The 15,514-nt window shown below is 40.6% G+C and overlaps 1 long non-coding RNA gene across 3 annotated transcripts in view; it reads right to left on the bottom strand.

The window, feature by feature from the left end:
- The window catches only part of LOC148346307 (uncharacterized), a 530,417-nt gene that overhangs the window by 59,376 nt on the left and 455,527 nt on the right, over positions 1-15,514 (bottom strand). For all 3 annotated transcript variants that reach the window (XR_015848223.1, XR_015848225.1, XR_015848224.1), the window contains one exon: positions 1,037-1,092. This is a non-coding gene — a long non-coding RNA (uncharacterized LOC148346307). The remainder of the gene's footprint in view (positions 1-1,036; positions 1,093-15,514) is intronic.

The following is a 15,514-nucleotide window of genomic DNA, read 5'->3' as shown; positions in this document are numbered from 1 at the left end:
AAACTATTCACAAAATGACTTAAGAGAAGGAGGGAATAGAACAAAAAAGAGCATGAAAAAGTAGTGAATAACTGGGAAAAAAAGAAGGAAAAATTTAGAAAAAAGCCAGAAAAAAAGAAAAGAAAGAAACGTAGGAAAGAACAAAAAGAAAAAAGTAACAGCTCGGAAAAAAATAAACATGATGAGACTTTTTTTAAAGCAAATTAAAAAAAAGTAGAAAAAAACAGGGAAAAAAGAAGAAAAAGTTTGTGTTGCATTCAAATAATTTCCAATTGTATCAAGTGACTCTTGTTGCCGAAGCTGGTTTCTCCGTTTTAAAAATCGGACTTTACCCGAGAATTGCAAAACCGTGCGTAATTCGCCACTTTTCTCGGTTCTTGAACAGGATCCTTTCGGCCGTTAGGAACATTTGCGATCCCCCAAGATGTGTCTTTATATGTACGGGGAACTTTTGAGGATTTTCAAGCCAAGAGAAACCTATTGGTCATTTGTGAGGTGGATAGGACATTTCACCTTCTTAGAGCGTCTTTCTTGAGTACTTCTGTAACCAGGGTTGGGTAGGGTTATTTTAACTTGATTACTTTCAATGACTTTTGGATTACTCCAATACCAAATATGCCAATAAAAGACAAAAGAAACTACCGTAATTTCCGGACTATAGAACGCACCTGATTATAAGCCGCACCCACCACATTTTAAGAGGATAACCGCTTTTGTACCTACACAAGCCGCACCTGCATATAAGCCGCATGCTTATATACATGTAAAACATGTAAAAACATGTAATACAATCACAAAATTAACCCAAACACGACTTTGAGTCCCGCGATTGTAACTGATTATAAAGTACACAGTCCAAAGAATACAGCCGCCAAAATAAACGGAAAATGATACCGGTACTTAAGATTTGATGCAGACCTGCAGAGCCCGGGTCCCGTTGAAAATAATCCAAGGAAAAAAAAAGTATATTTTCAAAGGTAAGGGTGGGAAAAATATATATCCACTATTGTCTGCTGCGTCCACAAACAGGTCTCACCTTTACTCCACTTCCCGTCAGCCCCCGTTGTTTTTTGCCCCTTCTTTTTGATTCACCTGTGGAAGAAATATCAGAATAAGTCTCTAAAATAAATACATTAAAAAAATATTCAGTTGCAAATACATATTATACATGGTTACACATATTTACACAGAACGACGGTGCACCGAGAGAGTTTTCAAAGCTTTAATAATAATATTATAACTTTCATCCCAAACTGTGCCTGTGAAGGGTAGCAAAACGCTACTAGAAACACGCTCGCAACACAGAAAACAGGCCTGTCAAAGTACACATAACCTACATGTAGAAACAACGGTACACAGTCCTCATCTTCCCCCTTATAATTGACGACATCAAAGTCGTCTTCCTTCAATATGGGAAAGAGACTTTATCATACTGACGTCGTCCCACGCTCCCTTATTCAAAAACACGCTAGCAACACGCTCGCAAAGAAAAGTTTACGTGCAGTAGCTCTGTTTTCTTTTGAATCGGACTGCTCGATTGCATTTAGCTTGAAAGCTGCGTCATGTGCCTTTCTTTTTTGCAATTTGAATGATGAGGATATGTCTACGCTAATTTATTTAATTTGTGCACATGAAGTTGCAGTCTTCCTCGGTGCATATATTCCAGCGGTCTAAATCGTACCTTTTGTACTCGAGCGCCGCTGGCGGCTGTTAGAAGAATTACATAAATCGGCTGCATCACTGAATAAGCCGCAGGGTTGAACGTTTGGGAAAAAAGTAGCGGCTTATAGTCCGGAATTTACGGTAAATATGAATCAAATGATGATTCACAACACGTGGTAAGCTTTCTCTCCTGGCTTTGATCTCTTTGATCTCCGGCAAAACTAATATAAAATGCGACAGAAACAAAATGAAAAGCAATCCAAACAGCTTGCCGACATCATTTTTGCCGTTCCATGTATTCCGTTACTCCCCAAGCCGGCACAAATTTAGTCATTTTATTCCTATTTAGTTGCTTTTGTCTTTTATTAGCATATTTGGTATTGGAGTCATCCAAAAGTCATTGAAAGTAATCCAGTTAAAGTAACCCTACCTTTGAGATTGAGGCAGTTCAAGATAAACGAATGCACTTACGGCTATAGAAAGCAAGGATTGCTCCATCCGATCCACTAAATCAGTATTTTGAGTGCTTCTGGAATGTCCAAAGCATTTCAGTCCTGAGGACATTTATGCCTTACTTAAAGCCATTGAGTTTGGGGCGGAGAGAAAAAATTAAGAATAAACGAAAGCACTTCTAGTTGATGGAAATCCTTGCAAGCAGGGAAGGCCCGTTGTGATCCACTCAATTGTTATGTCGGACACTTCTGGAACATCAACCTTGTCTATTCTAAATTCCGACATTTCTTGTGTAAATACCATGTAAATTATAACTATAGCCTTATCCTTCTTGTTTTATAACCTTATCTTCTCTGTTCCTTTATCTTCTTGGCTTTTTACCTCTCTATGAAAGTGTGAAACTGAAGTGTCATGCCCAATTTCGTTGTCACAATATGTTAAACCATTTTGTAACAATGACAATAAAGGTATATTCTATTCTATTCTATCGCAAGGCTCTTACAAACATATCGTGAAAAGAGAGGCCGATAGGAATAGTTGGAGATAAAAAAAAATGCACCTTAGGATGAATCTCCTGAAGGATTTTATACATTCGACTACAAAGGATTTTGTACGATCGAATACAAATTACATTCAATGCAAAAGATATTCACTGGCGGGGCTGTGGTGCGAGGTCAGTGCAACTTAGTGGAGAATGATGTTTACAGGAACAGCGGGAACGTGACGTGATAAGTCAGCACATTCTGATGACGGAGGACGGCAGGCATTGTTATGAGAAACGCTCTGCTGTTTTGAGTTTTCCAGACATCGAAGCGAGGTGGTGGACCCCAGGTGGGGCTTCCCTTGCACACCCACGGGAGGAGCCGGGACACCATCTTGCGGAAAGACGTGGGCCGAGAGCAAAAGGCTGGAGGACTTGAGAGAGAAGGCGTCCCAGAGACTCGGACGACAATAATTTGACTAATTCGGCCATATTCGATGGAGTTCACTTAGTTCAATTGTTAATTAAATCTGCCCCTGTGTGAAAATGTCGTCTTTTCTCGTTCATCTTATCCATCAAGAAACGAGCGCGCATTGTCGGGTGAATGTATGTTGTGTTTGGTTAATAGAGTCAGATAACTAATTCGAACAATTTGGTAAACGATGCATTTTGATATTTACCGTAAATTCCGGACTATAAGCTGCTACTTTTTTCCCCAAATTTTCAACCCTGCGGCTTATTCAGAGATAATCTGCACTCGGAAAATGCCGGTCTACTTGTGACTCAGAGAGCCAAGAAGTCTGCAGGCTCCAGAGCGTTCTCCATCCGGGCCACGGTGTTATGGAACGCCCTGCCTCCGGAGATAAGATCTGCAACCTCAACGGAAGTTTTTAAATCGAGGCTTAAGACACACGTCTATTCCAAAGCTTATGTTTGATGCCCACCTCATATTCTGTATTGTCCTGTCTTTTTCCGACCGCCTGCCTGGTGGCGATACGAAGGAGAAGGACGATTTGGAGATGAGTCAGCGGACCAGAGTTTGACCTGAAGCATGTGAACGCCGCATGGACTAGCTGGCAGAGATGGGAAACTGCGTCGTGGCCGTCATAGACTTTCTGGACTAGTTTACAGGCTGGGGACGTCGTTGGTGTCATGCTTTTTCCGGACATCTTCAACATCTTACCTAATGTTTACTATTCTGTGTACAGTAATGCTAATTGTAATTCACCCTGGTCAATCCACATGTGAGGTCCTTTCTCAAGGTTTCTCTTTTTTCCTCACACTGAGGTTTTTGAGTTGTTCCTTGCCCGCATGCTGGTTTAAGATCAGGTCATTGTGCAATTTTCCTGACGCCTGATCTAAATGGTGAACAGTTGATTGATCTCAATAGCAGCAGTATTGGATAAAAAGAAGTGGGAAGGAGTTGTCTCAGCTTGAACGTGTCAGATTAGGCCCCTGAGATGTTAGCGAGAACACTTGAGCTGAACTTTGTTGCTGTGACCTTGCTTTGGGGTCTTCCTATCTGAAATCAATCTTGCATACATTATACAGTTTGAACCCGTTAAGACCATTAGGTCTCATGTAGTTACAGTTTGTGTCGCCCCCACTGCCACATGGGTAGGTGGCCAAGACAGTGTAGGGCACAGGTGTCAAACAGGCAACCCGTGGGCCAGATCCGGCCCGCTAAGGGATTGAATCCAGCCCGCGAGACAACACTCAGAGAAGCGCAAGAGAAAAACAAGCTGCAGGTTGAAATATGTCAACTTGATGTTGCCAATGTCAGGTGCCTCGAACAATGACACTGTACTTGTATTTATTTCTCTCTCTTCTTTCCCCCTCTCTCACTATTTCTCTTTTGTTTCTCATATTACCAGCTCAGTAGCCTAGATGGTAGGGCGCCCGCTTTGAGACTGGGAGGTCGCTGGTTCGCGCCTCAGCCGAGTCATACCTAAGACTTATAACATTGGTAAAAATGGCGGCGCCCTCTGTTGGCTGCGGCTGCATCGGCTCGCTACAACGGGTCAGGTGTATCGACATTTCGTTCTAACAAAGAATGACAATACAAAGGAAATTATTATTATTATTATTATTATTATTCTCTTTCTATTGGTCTCTTTTATCTCTCTCTCTCTCTTTCTTTCTCCCTTTCTTTGTACCACCCTGTCTATTTCTCTCCTTCTCTTTCTCTTATTTCTCTCTCTCTCTCTTTTCCACCCCTTTTCTCCCACTCTGTCTCTTTCACTCTCTGTGTCTCTCTTTTTCTCTTCCTTTGTTGCTCTTTGTCTCTTTCTCTCTCTGTGTCTTTTAACCTCTTTTGCTCTAACTTCGTTTTTTCCTTTTCTCTCTTCATACCCTCCGCGCTTTCTTTTCTCTTTTTTCTCCTTTCGTCTTTCTATTTCTTTTTGGATTTCTTTCTTCCTTTCCCTTTCTTTTCCCTCTCTCCCATGACTTTTTATCTTTTGTTTCTCACGCTCTCTCCCTCTCTCTCTCTCTCTCTCTCTTTTTCTTTCTTTGTCCCACCCTCTCTCCTCTTCCCTCCCTCTTTCTCTTATTTCTTTATCCCTCTTTTTCTTTCTCTTTAATCCAATAGTCCGGCCCCCGACAGAATGTTTGTTCTATCGTGTGGCCCCCGAGTTCAAATGAGTTTGACACCCCTGTTCTAGAGGTTGTCGACGACATATCCTCCAGAATAGGAAGAGAGCAGATCATGATTTTTTGGGCAGCGTTGATGAGTAAGTTCTCCTTTCTGTTGACATGCAATAAGCATTCCACACCATGATGCGCAATGTTGGTAGTTGTTGACTGAAATATACTCCCAACTGGGCAGGGAAGTGTTCATTATTTTTTGGGGGGCTTTGTTTATGATTCCCTGTCATGTTTTCCAGTCTGGTGCCTAAACACGGAAATACTGTAGACTTGAATAAGTCATTAGCAGGTTTCAAGACCCTCATTTGGAGTAAAAGTCGTTTCGTAACGCCAATGAAATGACCTTTAGGAAGAAAGCAAGGCAAGCTGACTATTCCATAGCAGGGAATGCTAACAAGCAACGTTCCCTGTAATTTTCCTTACGGGTCTGAGCGTTCACTCAAAGTCGGTGAGCAGCGCTTGAAACAACAGTGAGCAACAGCAATCCCAAGTGTGGCAACTAAATCATTATCAAACATGTCCAAAACTTGACATCACGTTACATTTTACTGAGTTTCCGGCAATGCAAAATTATTTTTTACTTCTGAAGGAATTGACTCATGTACGATGGCCAAGGTTGTACGGCCTACAAACGTCATTTGTTTTTACAACAATTCTTTCACAAGATTTCCATTTCTTTTTATTTCCCGATATATTTTGTCGCATAATACTAACATTCTGGGGGGCTTTTTGAGTCGGTTGAGCGATACACAATTGTATTTAATCACATTTTTAGTGGAAGTAAAATGTTGGCAACAAAATTGACTTGGTAGAATTGGAAATTATTTGAATGCAACACAAACCTTTTCTTCTTTTTCCCTGTTTTTTTTCTATTTTTTTTAATTCCTTTAAAATAAATCTACCTGTGTTTTTCCTAGCTGTTACTTTTTTCTTTTTGTTCTTCATTTACTTTTTTTCCTTTGTTTCTTTTCTTTTTTTCTGTGTTTTTTCAGAATTGTTCCTTCTTTTTTCTCTTCCTCTTGTTTCTTTTTTTCTCAGCTTTTCACTCCTTTTTCATTTTGGTATTTTTTTTCTTTTTTGTTCTATTCCCCCTTCCTTGAAGTCATTTTGTGCATAATTTTACATAATATTTGGTCATATAGGGATGAAAGAAGCAAAAACAACCTGAAGAGCCGTTCAGGACCCGAAAGAGCCGGTTCCTTTTAGTGAGCCGAGCCGAAGAAGCCGGTTCTCGAAAAACTCTACTGACTTTACTCCACTTGGTTCTACTTCGACCTTGACTTCAAAATACGGCATTTAGAACACAGCGTCAGGGGAACCCGTGTATTTTCACCTTCATGCACTGTAACTTAGACTTAATTGGCTTCTTAATTAGCAATTTTGAGCCCTGATTTTTGTGAGCTGGCTCGATTTTCTTGTGCGCTGAGAATGTGCGGGCAGTGCGCGATTGCTTAGAAGGAACATTGCTAACAAGTGAGTTTCCTCTCCCACAAGCGGCGTCTCCACACCGACGAATTTCTATCGCTCCATTACAAGGTTACACGGACGGCCTGCTCTGTGTGTACGTTATCTACCAGCCAGCTATGATGTACGACTATCGCTAGCGTTCCTCTCAAGACTCGACCTTCAAACGCTGCAGAGTAAACAGAGCGCTGAGAAGCTCTCCAGTCGTTTGCAGGTGCGTTTACTCCGGCGAAGGGGGTCCTTCCCGCTCTTTGCATGCTTCGGCAGATTTATGCGGCGTGTAATGGGAGCGTGAGTTCAGTTTCCGCACGTATGTGCTCGACTTTGCTCGTTTCCATCGCCATGGGGGCCGCATTAAGGATCTATGGTTTTTGGAGGAGCTGTAATTCAATGCCGGGAGGTCTCAAACAATGTGCGCACTGCCCGCACATTCTCAGCGCACAAGAAAATCTAGCCTGCTCACAAAAATCAGGGCTCGAAATTGCGAATTAAGAAGCGACTTAAGTCAAAGTTACAGTAAGTGAAGGTAAAAATACACAGGTTCCCCTGACGTTGTGTCCTGAATGCGGTATTTTGAAGTCAATGTTGAAGTAGAACGAAGTGGAGTAAAGCCAGTAGAGTTTTTCGAGAACCGGCTTCTTCGGCTCGGCTCACTCAAAAGAACCGGCCCTTTCGGGTCACAAACGGCTCTTCAGGTTGTTTTTGCTTCGTTAATTCCTACACGACCAAATATTATGTAAAATTGTGCAAAAAATGACTTAAAGGAAGGGGGGAAATAGAACAAAAAAGAAAAAAATACCAAAATGAAAAAAAAGAAACAAAAGGAAGAGAAAAAAGAAGGAAACATTCAGAAAAAAGCCAGAAAACAAGATAAGAAAGAAACAAAGAAAAAAAAGTAAATAGAGAACGAAAAGAAAAAAAGTAACAGCTAGGAAAAAAATAAACACAATGATATTTTTTAAAGGAATTTATATAAAAAAAAGAGAAAAACAGGGAAAAGAAAAATAGAAAGAAAGATTTAAAGAGTAAGAGAAAAGGGTAAGAGGAAGAAAGAAAGAAAGAAACACTGAAGAAATGACCAATTTTGTGTTAATTTGCACCTAATACCAACTGTTTTTTACGGAGGCATACTTCTCTTTCACTCGACAACCACCAAAACAATGACGTCATCTCGAAGCAACGAGATCTCGTTTGCCGAGATCGGCGCGAGACCAAAACAACAATGGCGGATCTGCCTGACGAAAAGTTTGGAGTGCGGTAAATCTTTGTTAAAAAAAAGTAATCGGGTAATAATGACAATTTGGTGTCAAAAAAGTTGCGTCCCCAGTAAAAATGATGCGTTTAGGACGCAGGGACGGTGGCAAACCAGAACACTGCTGGTATACAACTCAAAGCCAACCATTCGTAGCCTTTTCCGGCGCTATACGACGGTCCCACGTCATCTTGCTAGCTCACACGGGTCGGGTTTAATTAGCTCTCGGGGGAAATACCTGAGCAGTGATCACAACTTTGAAAGTCTCATTGATGCCAAGCATGAGGCGACCTATACGGGCTGGCCGCCCGCTGTTTACACGCGGCCGTCACGCTGAGAGGAAATTGTTTGATCGCCGACTGATAGCATCTCCGCTACGTACGCCGAGTGATTGACAATGACGGTGACAAGGTTTACGTTGCCGTTTAATGGCTGCTGGGGAGATAATGCTTTATCTCCTGTCCGTCTTGGACAACGTAATGGGATATAAAAGAACAAGGCCTGTGGGGAGATAGTGGTTTTCTGTGATTTTAGAGAAGGGAATCATGAATCGTAATCCGTTGATTTTCTTGAACTTGTGGTGAGCAACTTAAAACAGGTTAACTAGCTTGATTAAAAGAATGACAACTTTATTCGAACGTCAAAATAAAAACAGAACAAAAACAATAACTCAACAACAAAATAACGTTACATTATGTGTTCGAAAAGGGGTAGCAAGATGCCCATATATACCGGAGCCATATCCCCCTAGTGGGAGGTGGCTAGAGTCATTTCTGACTCTTTTTGGGAGATTGATTCAGAGGAGGGGATTCCCAGCCCCCTCGCTCAACCCAACTGAGGTGTTGGGAGTCATTAGGTGACCAAACCCCCCAATTCCAACCCCTAATGCTGAACGCCAAGCAGGGAGGCAATAGGTACCAATGTTTAAATCTTAGGTATGACTCGGCCGAGGCTTGAACCACAACCTCCCAGTCTCGGGGCGGGCGCCATACCCCCAAGGCCACCGAGCCGAATTATTTTAGAGTAGGGCTCCGAATTTAAGGGAATTGTGAATCGTAATCCGTTTATTTTCTCTAACCTGTGGTGAGCGACTTAAAACGGGTAAACTAGCTTGAATGAATGAATGACAACTTTATTCGAACATCAAAATAAAAACAGAACAAAAACAATAAGTCAACAACAAAATAATGTTACATAATGTGTTCGAAAAGAGGTAGCCTGAAGCAACTGCTTATATTCCCTACCCCAGTGTTCTGGTTTGCCCGCGTCCCTGCATCCTAGACGCATCATTTTTGCTGGGGACGCATAGTGTCAAATCAACGTTTTTGACAGCAAATTGTCATTATTACCCGTTTACTTTTTTTTTTTTTTTCAAACAAAGATTTACCGCACTCCAAACTTTTCGTCAGGCAGATCCACCATTGTTGTTTTGGTCTCGCGCCAATCTCGGCAAACGAGATGACGTCATTGTTTTGGTGGTTGTCGAGTGAAAGAGAAGTATGCCTCCGAAAATACAGTTGGTATTAGGTGCAAATCAACAAAAAATTGGTCATTTCTTCAGTGTCGGTAATAAGTCGAAACATAACACTGAAAGTGGTAACCACGGCAATAATTACGGCACAAAAAACCGGCGGAGAAATTCTTCAGAAGACCGCGAAGGCAAGGAAAACACGGGTTTTGAAGCGAATGATTTGACGAAAGATAAACAAAAGAATACTCCTAGCAAGAAAAGGACTTTTCTGCCAAAATGGACTCAATTATATTCCTGGTGACGCTATGAGGAGGATGATAATGGAGGCTACGTGTTCTGTGATGCGTGCACCCAGCGTGACAAAAAACTGGATCGCATAAATCCTTTCGCAATACAAACTTTCAGAAAAGCAGAGTGGATCGGCACAACGACAATGAAAACCAGAATACTAGCAAGAAAAGGAATTTTTTTGCCCAGATGGACTAAATTATATTCCTGGTGACGCTATGAGGAGGATGATAATGGATTGGACCTTGAGAATGCACTACAACTGTGGCGGGACAGCAAACCAAGAAGAATATATGAACTGAAAAATTTAAAGTGATAACTGCTTTGTATTACCAATTAACTGTGATGATTAAAACTGCATGAATATATAAATATTTCAGCAATATTATTTTGTACAGTGTACCATATTGTGAACTGAAAAATCTGAAGCGATAACTGATTTGTATTACCAATAAACTGTGATGATTAAAACTGAATGAATTTTCAAGTCAATGACTTCCCAAAGCGCTTTACAATGTGTTTCACATTTCCCGATAGCGGCCCTGCAGCCATGTAAGGCGCTAACCTGCTTATTGGGGGCATTAGGGGTTCAGTGTCTTACCCAAGGACACTTCAACATGTAACACGGAGGAGCCGGGATTCGAACAGCGATCTCTTGATCCCCAGACTACCTCCTGCAGAGCTTGAGTCCCTTCCCATGTGTTTTAATCATTAAATATGTCCCAAGTGTTTCAGTTTTTTACGGTTCATTAAAAATTATTGGGACCTATAAAAGTGGTGCATAGTTCCTCTCAAGGTATAGCCATAAATGACGTCATTTTGGTCGTGTCCCCTTGTCCTTTGTGTCCATTTTGAGTCATTTTCCATTTGTGTCCTTGCGGTTTCTTTCTGGGACAGGCATATAGGTGGGAGGTCAGACTCAATTTCGATCATTTTCCACACCGGTGAAACGAGAGTATCAGAGTGGAGGAGGGTTTGGTCCTTTTACCCGGTAGTCGCAGCCGACTTCAATCACGGTCAGTCCCGCACTACAATCCAAACACTTAAGGTGGACACTTGAAGACCGCCCTGAAACTCTTATCGCTTGGCTGAGTGACTCCCCTAGTTTGTCCCACTTTCAGAGACATCTGTGAAATTACACCTGGGGGCTGTTGCCTCATTTTGGAGTTTTTTTTCAGTCCAGGGAGATTTGAAGCACTGTCTGAGGTCTGTTCAAGAGCATGCAGACAGTACAATGAACAGGGCTGGGTAGGGTTACTTTAACTGGATTACTTTCACTGACTTTTGGATTACTCCAAAAAAAAGAAACTAAATATGAATATGTTCCAGTACACTGTACAACCCAACAAAAGATATGTTTCTTATCTTGGATGAATTAAGCTTCAAGTCAATTGCATGAAAAGCAGGTTAAACTTAGCTCTCATGACCTCTCTTTTTATCTCTTTTGTTTCTCACACACTCTCTCTCTCTCTCTCTCTTTTCCACCCCTTTTCTCCCACTCTGTCTCTGTCTCTTTCACTCTCCGTGTCTCTCTTTTTCTCTTCTTTTGTTGCTCTTTGTCTCTTTCTCTCTCTGTGTCTTTTTGACTTCTTTTACTCTAACTTTATTTTTTCCTTTTCTCTCTTTACTCTTTCTTCCTACCCTTCACGCTTTCTTTTCTCTTTTCTCTCCTTCTGTCTTTCTATTTCTCTTTGAATTTCTTTCTTCCTCTCCCTTTCTTTTCCCCCTCTCTCACGACTTCTCTTTTTATCTCTTTTGTTTCTCACGCTCTCTCCCTCTCTCTCTTTCTCTTTCTTTGTCCTGCCCTCTCTCCTTTTCCCTCCCTCTTTCTCTTATTTCTTTATCTCTCTTTTTGTTTCCCTTTAATCAACTAGTCCGGCCCCCGACAGAATATTTGTTCTATCGTGTGGCCCCCGAGTTAAAATGAATTTGACACCCCTGCTCTAGAACTATGGTTAACTTTGTGTTATTGTTGCTATTCTTCTATCATAACTGTTATTAATATCATTACAACCCCTTTTCGAACATATTATGTAACATTATTTTGTTGTTGAGTTATTGTTTTTGTTCCGTTTTTATTTTGATGTTCGAATAAAGTTTTCATTCATTCATTCAATAATAATCAGGTGTACGAAAATTGGTAAGAAGGGTGTGGAGGAGATATGTTCCAGTACACTGTACAACCCAACAAAATACTGATATCTTGGATGAATTAAGCCTCAAGTCGCTTGCATGAAAGTAGGTTAAACTTAGCTCGGCTCAGTTACCGCGTTGATTTATATCTGCAGCAAGGGCTCCAGCATTTTTTAAGCTGAGAGCTACTTTTTGTGACGAGTTAACGCAAAGGGCGTTGATATGAATTTCTAAAAAAGCAACTTAGCTAGATAGCTTGCTAAATTGCTTAAGAGGTAGCTCGATAGTTAGCTCGAAATGTAAAAAAACTAAGAGGAAGCTAGATAGCCAGCCAAAAGAGTAAAATGCCATTAAAATGGACGGATAGAATGCTAAAAACAAAGCTAAATAGCTCGCTAGAAAAGAGGCCAAAAATGTAGCTTTAGGACGAGTAAAAAAAGTTCAAATGTTAGCTAGCTAGCATGCGAACAGGGTTGGGTAGGGGTTACTTTAACCTGATTACTTTCAATTACTTTTGGATTACTCCAATACCAAATATGCTAATAGAAGACAAAAGAAACTAAATGGGTTAAGGGATTGAGTCCGGTCTGCGAGACAACTCTGAGGAAAGTGCAAGAGAAAAACGAGCTGCAGTTTGAAATTTGTCCACTTGATTTTGCCAAGGCCAGGCGCCTCTCACAAACTCTGTACTCGTATTTCTTTCTTTCTTTCTCTTGCTCTGTCACTCTTCCTCCCTTTTTCTCTCACTTAATATCTCTCTTTCTCTTTCTTCATTCCTCTTTGTCTCTTTCTCTATCTGTGTCTTTTTACCTTCGTTGGCTCTCCCTCCCTTTTTCCCTTTTCTCTGTCTTCTCTCTCTCTCTCTTGCATCCCCCTCCCCTTTCTTCCCTTCTCTCTTTCTCTCCTCTCTTTCTCTCTATTTCTGTTTGGATTTCTTTGTCTCTTTCTTTCCCCCTCTCTCACTATTTTTCTTTTTATCTCTTTTGTTTCTCGCATTCTCTTTCTCTTGCTCTCTTTTATCTCTCTCTTTTTCTTTCTCCCTAATCTACTAGTCTCTCTCTCTCTCTCTCTCTCTCTCTCTCTCTCTCTCTCTCTCTCTCTCTTTTTCTTTCTTCATTCCTTTGTCTCTTTCTCTATCTGTGTCTTTTTACCTTCTTTGGCTCTCCCTCCCTTTTTCCTTTTTCTTTGTCTTTTCTCTCTCTTGCATCCCCCTCCTCTTTCTTCCCTTCTTTCTTTCTCTCCTCTCTTTCTATTTCTGTTTGGATTTCTTTGTCTCTTTCTTTACCCCTCTTTCACTATTTTTCTTTTTATCTCTTTTGTTTCTCACATTCTCTTTCTCTTGCTCTCTTTCATCTCTCTTTTTCTTTCTCCTTAATCTACTAGTCTCTCTCTCTCCCTCTCTCTCTTTTACTCACTCTGTCTCTCTTTTTCTTTCTTCATTCCTCTTTGTTTCTTTCTCTATCTGTCTTTTTACCTTCTTTTGCTCTTCCTCCCCTTTTCCCTTTTCTCTGTCTTTTCTCTCTTGCATCCCCCTCCTCTTTCTTCCCTTCTCTCTCTCTTTTTATTTCAGTTTGGATTTTTTTTGTCTCTCTCTTTCTTTCCCCCTCTCTCACTATTTATCCCTTTTGTTTCTCACATTCTCTTTCTCTCTTTTATCTCTTTCTTTCTCCCTTTCTTTGTACCACCCTCTGTCTTTTTCTTCTCCTCTCTTTCTCATTTTGTGAAAGCTGCCCGAGATAAGCTGACTGACTCAGCATTTTTGGTTTTGCTGACTCGGCAGCTTTCCCTGAAAGGCATTCTATTCTCTCAGGGCAGGATCACAATGTTGGTTACTCTAGAGGTGAAAAGAAGAAATGCCACCCAAAAATATTTTCTCGTTTTAACGCGGGTGATGATGGCGCATGGCCTTTATGGTTTTGTACTGTATCTATTCATCATGGGTCCCAATCCTTGCTGTGATGCTAAATAAACAAAAACATGATAACCATGGAAACAAAGCTTGCAATCGGGAAAAACGAAGAAGGCACATGAGGGATTATTGACAATGGAGACTTCTGGGCATTCCAATAAGGTTAATATGCTAGCCAAACTTCAGGTCTCAAAAAATCAATGCTAGCAAACAGCCTATGACGTAGAAATGGGAAAATGGAAATAAGGTTTGCGGCAGGAAACAATTTTCTGCCCCCGGCAACGTCCCCTCGCCCCGTTTGTGTTATTTACGAGCCCTCATTAGTAAATGACTTTCGTAGTAAAAAAAAATTAATGTTCTGGAAAATATCGTGGCCATAAAAGGCCTTTGCCAAAAAACGCTCGCCCTCGTTCACCGTCATCGGCGTAATTAACCTGCCAGAGGAAAAACTGACGTTAGTTGTCAAGCATACGGCCCGGGGGCCGGATCAGGACCGCCAACGGATTTAATCCAGGCCGCGAGAACCAACGTTCAGAGAAGCTCAAGAGGAAAAAAAAAAAAAGAGCTGATCAATAAACTGCAGTTTATGAATATGTCCACTTGATGTCTCTAAAGCCAGGTGCCCAAAACAACTGTAGGTTTTTTTTGTCAGTTTCCTTCTTCTTTCTTTTCTTTCTTCCTTCCTATATTTTCCTTCCTTCATTTTTTTTCCCTTCCTTTCATCCTTCATTTATTCCTTCCTTTCTCTGTTAGAGAGCAATCTAAGTTTCATCCTTTCATCCTCCCTTCCTCTCTCTTCATTCCTTTCCCTCCATTTCTCTTTATTCTCATTCCTTCTCTCATTGTCTCTTTCGCTTGTTTTCTCTTTCTGCCCTCCCCATCTATCTTTCCCTTTCTTAATTTTCATCCTTTCTTTCCCGCTTCGTCTTTCTCTCATGTTTTCTTGATTTCTTTCAATTTTTCATTTTTCTATTCCCCTATTTATTCATCTCTTTCTCTCACTCGCTTTCTTTACCCTCTTATTTCTCACTTTATTTCTCTTAATTCTCCTTTTATCTTTCATTTTGAGCAGTGCAAAAGAACAACAGTCGCCCGTGTTCTTTCTAATAAGCTCAGTTCCCTTTTTCTTTCTTTCTCTCCCTTTCTTTTTGTTTTCTTTGTCTCTTGTTATCTTTCATTCTCATTCTCTCTTCCTTTCTCTTAATTTCTCAATCTTTATCCCTTTTCTTTCTTTCTCTCCCTTATTGTTTTCTTTTTCTCTTGTTATCTCTCATTTTCTCTTTCATTATCATGCTCTCTCTCTTCCTTTCTCTTAATTGCTCAATCTCTATCCCTTTTTCTTTCTTTCTCTCCCTTTCTTTTTGTTTTCTTTTTCTCTTGTTATCTCTCATTTTCTCTTTCATTCTCATTCTCTCTCTCTTCCTTTCTCTTAATTTCTCAATCTCTATCCCTTTTTCTTTCTTTCTCTCCATTTATTTGTGTTTTCTTTATCTCTTGTTATATGTCTCATTCTCTCGCTCTTCCTTTCTCTCAATTTCTCAATCTCTATCCATTTTCTTTCTTTGTCTCCCTTTTTGTTTTCTTTATCTCTTGTTATCTCTCATTTTCTCTTTCATTCCCATTCGCTTGCTCTTCCTTTCTCTTAATTTCTCAATCTCTATCCCTTTTTCTTTCTTTGTCTCCCTTTTTGTTTTCTTTATCTCTTGTTATCTCTCATTTTCTCTTTCATTCCCATTCGCTTGCTCTTCCTTTCTC

This window comes from Urocampus carinirostris, chromosome 20 (genome assembly GCF_059441175.1).
Source record: "Urocampus carinirostris isolate Australia breed hairy pipefish chromosome 20, RoL_Ucar_1.0, whole genome shotgun sequence".
Taxonomy (NCBI): Eukaryota; Metazoa; Chordata; class Actinopteri; order Syngnathiformes; family Syngnathidae; genus Urocampus; species Urocampus carinirostris.
The sequence above is the reverse complement of the archived record's forward strand: the minus strand, read 5'-3'. Positions and strand labels throughout refer to the sequence as shown.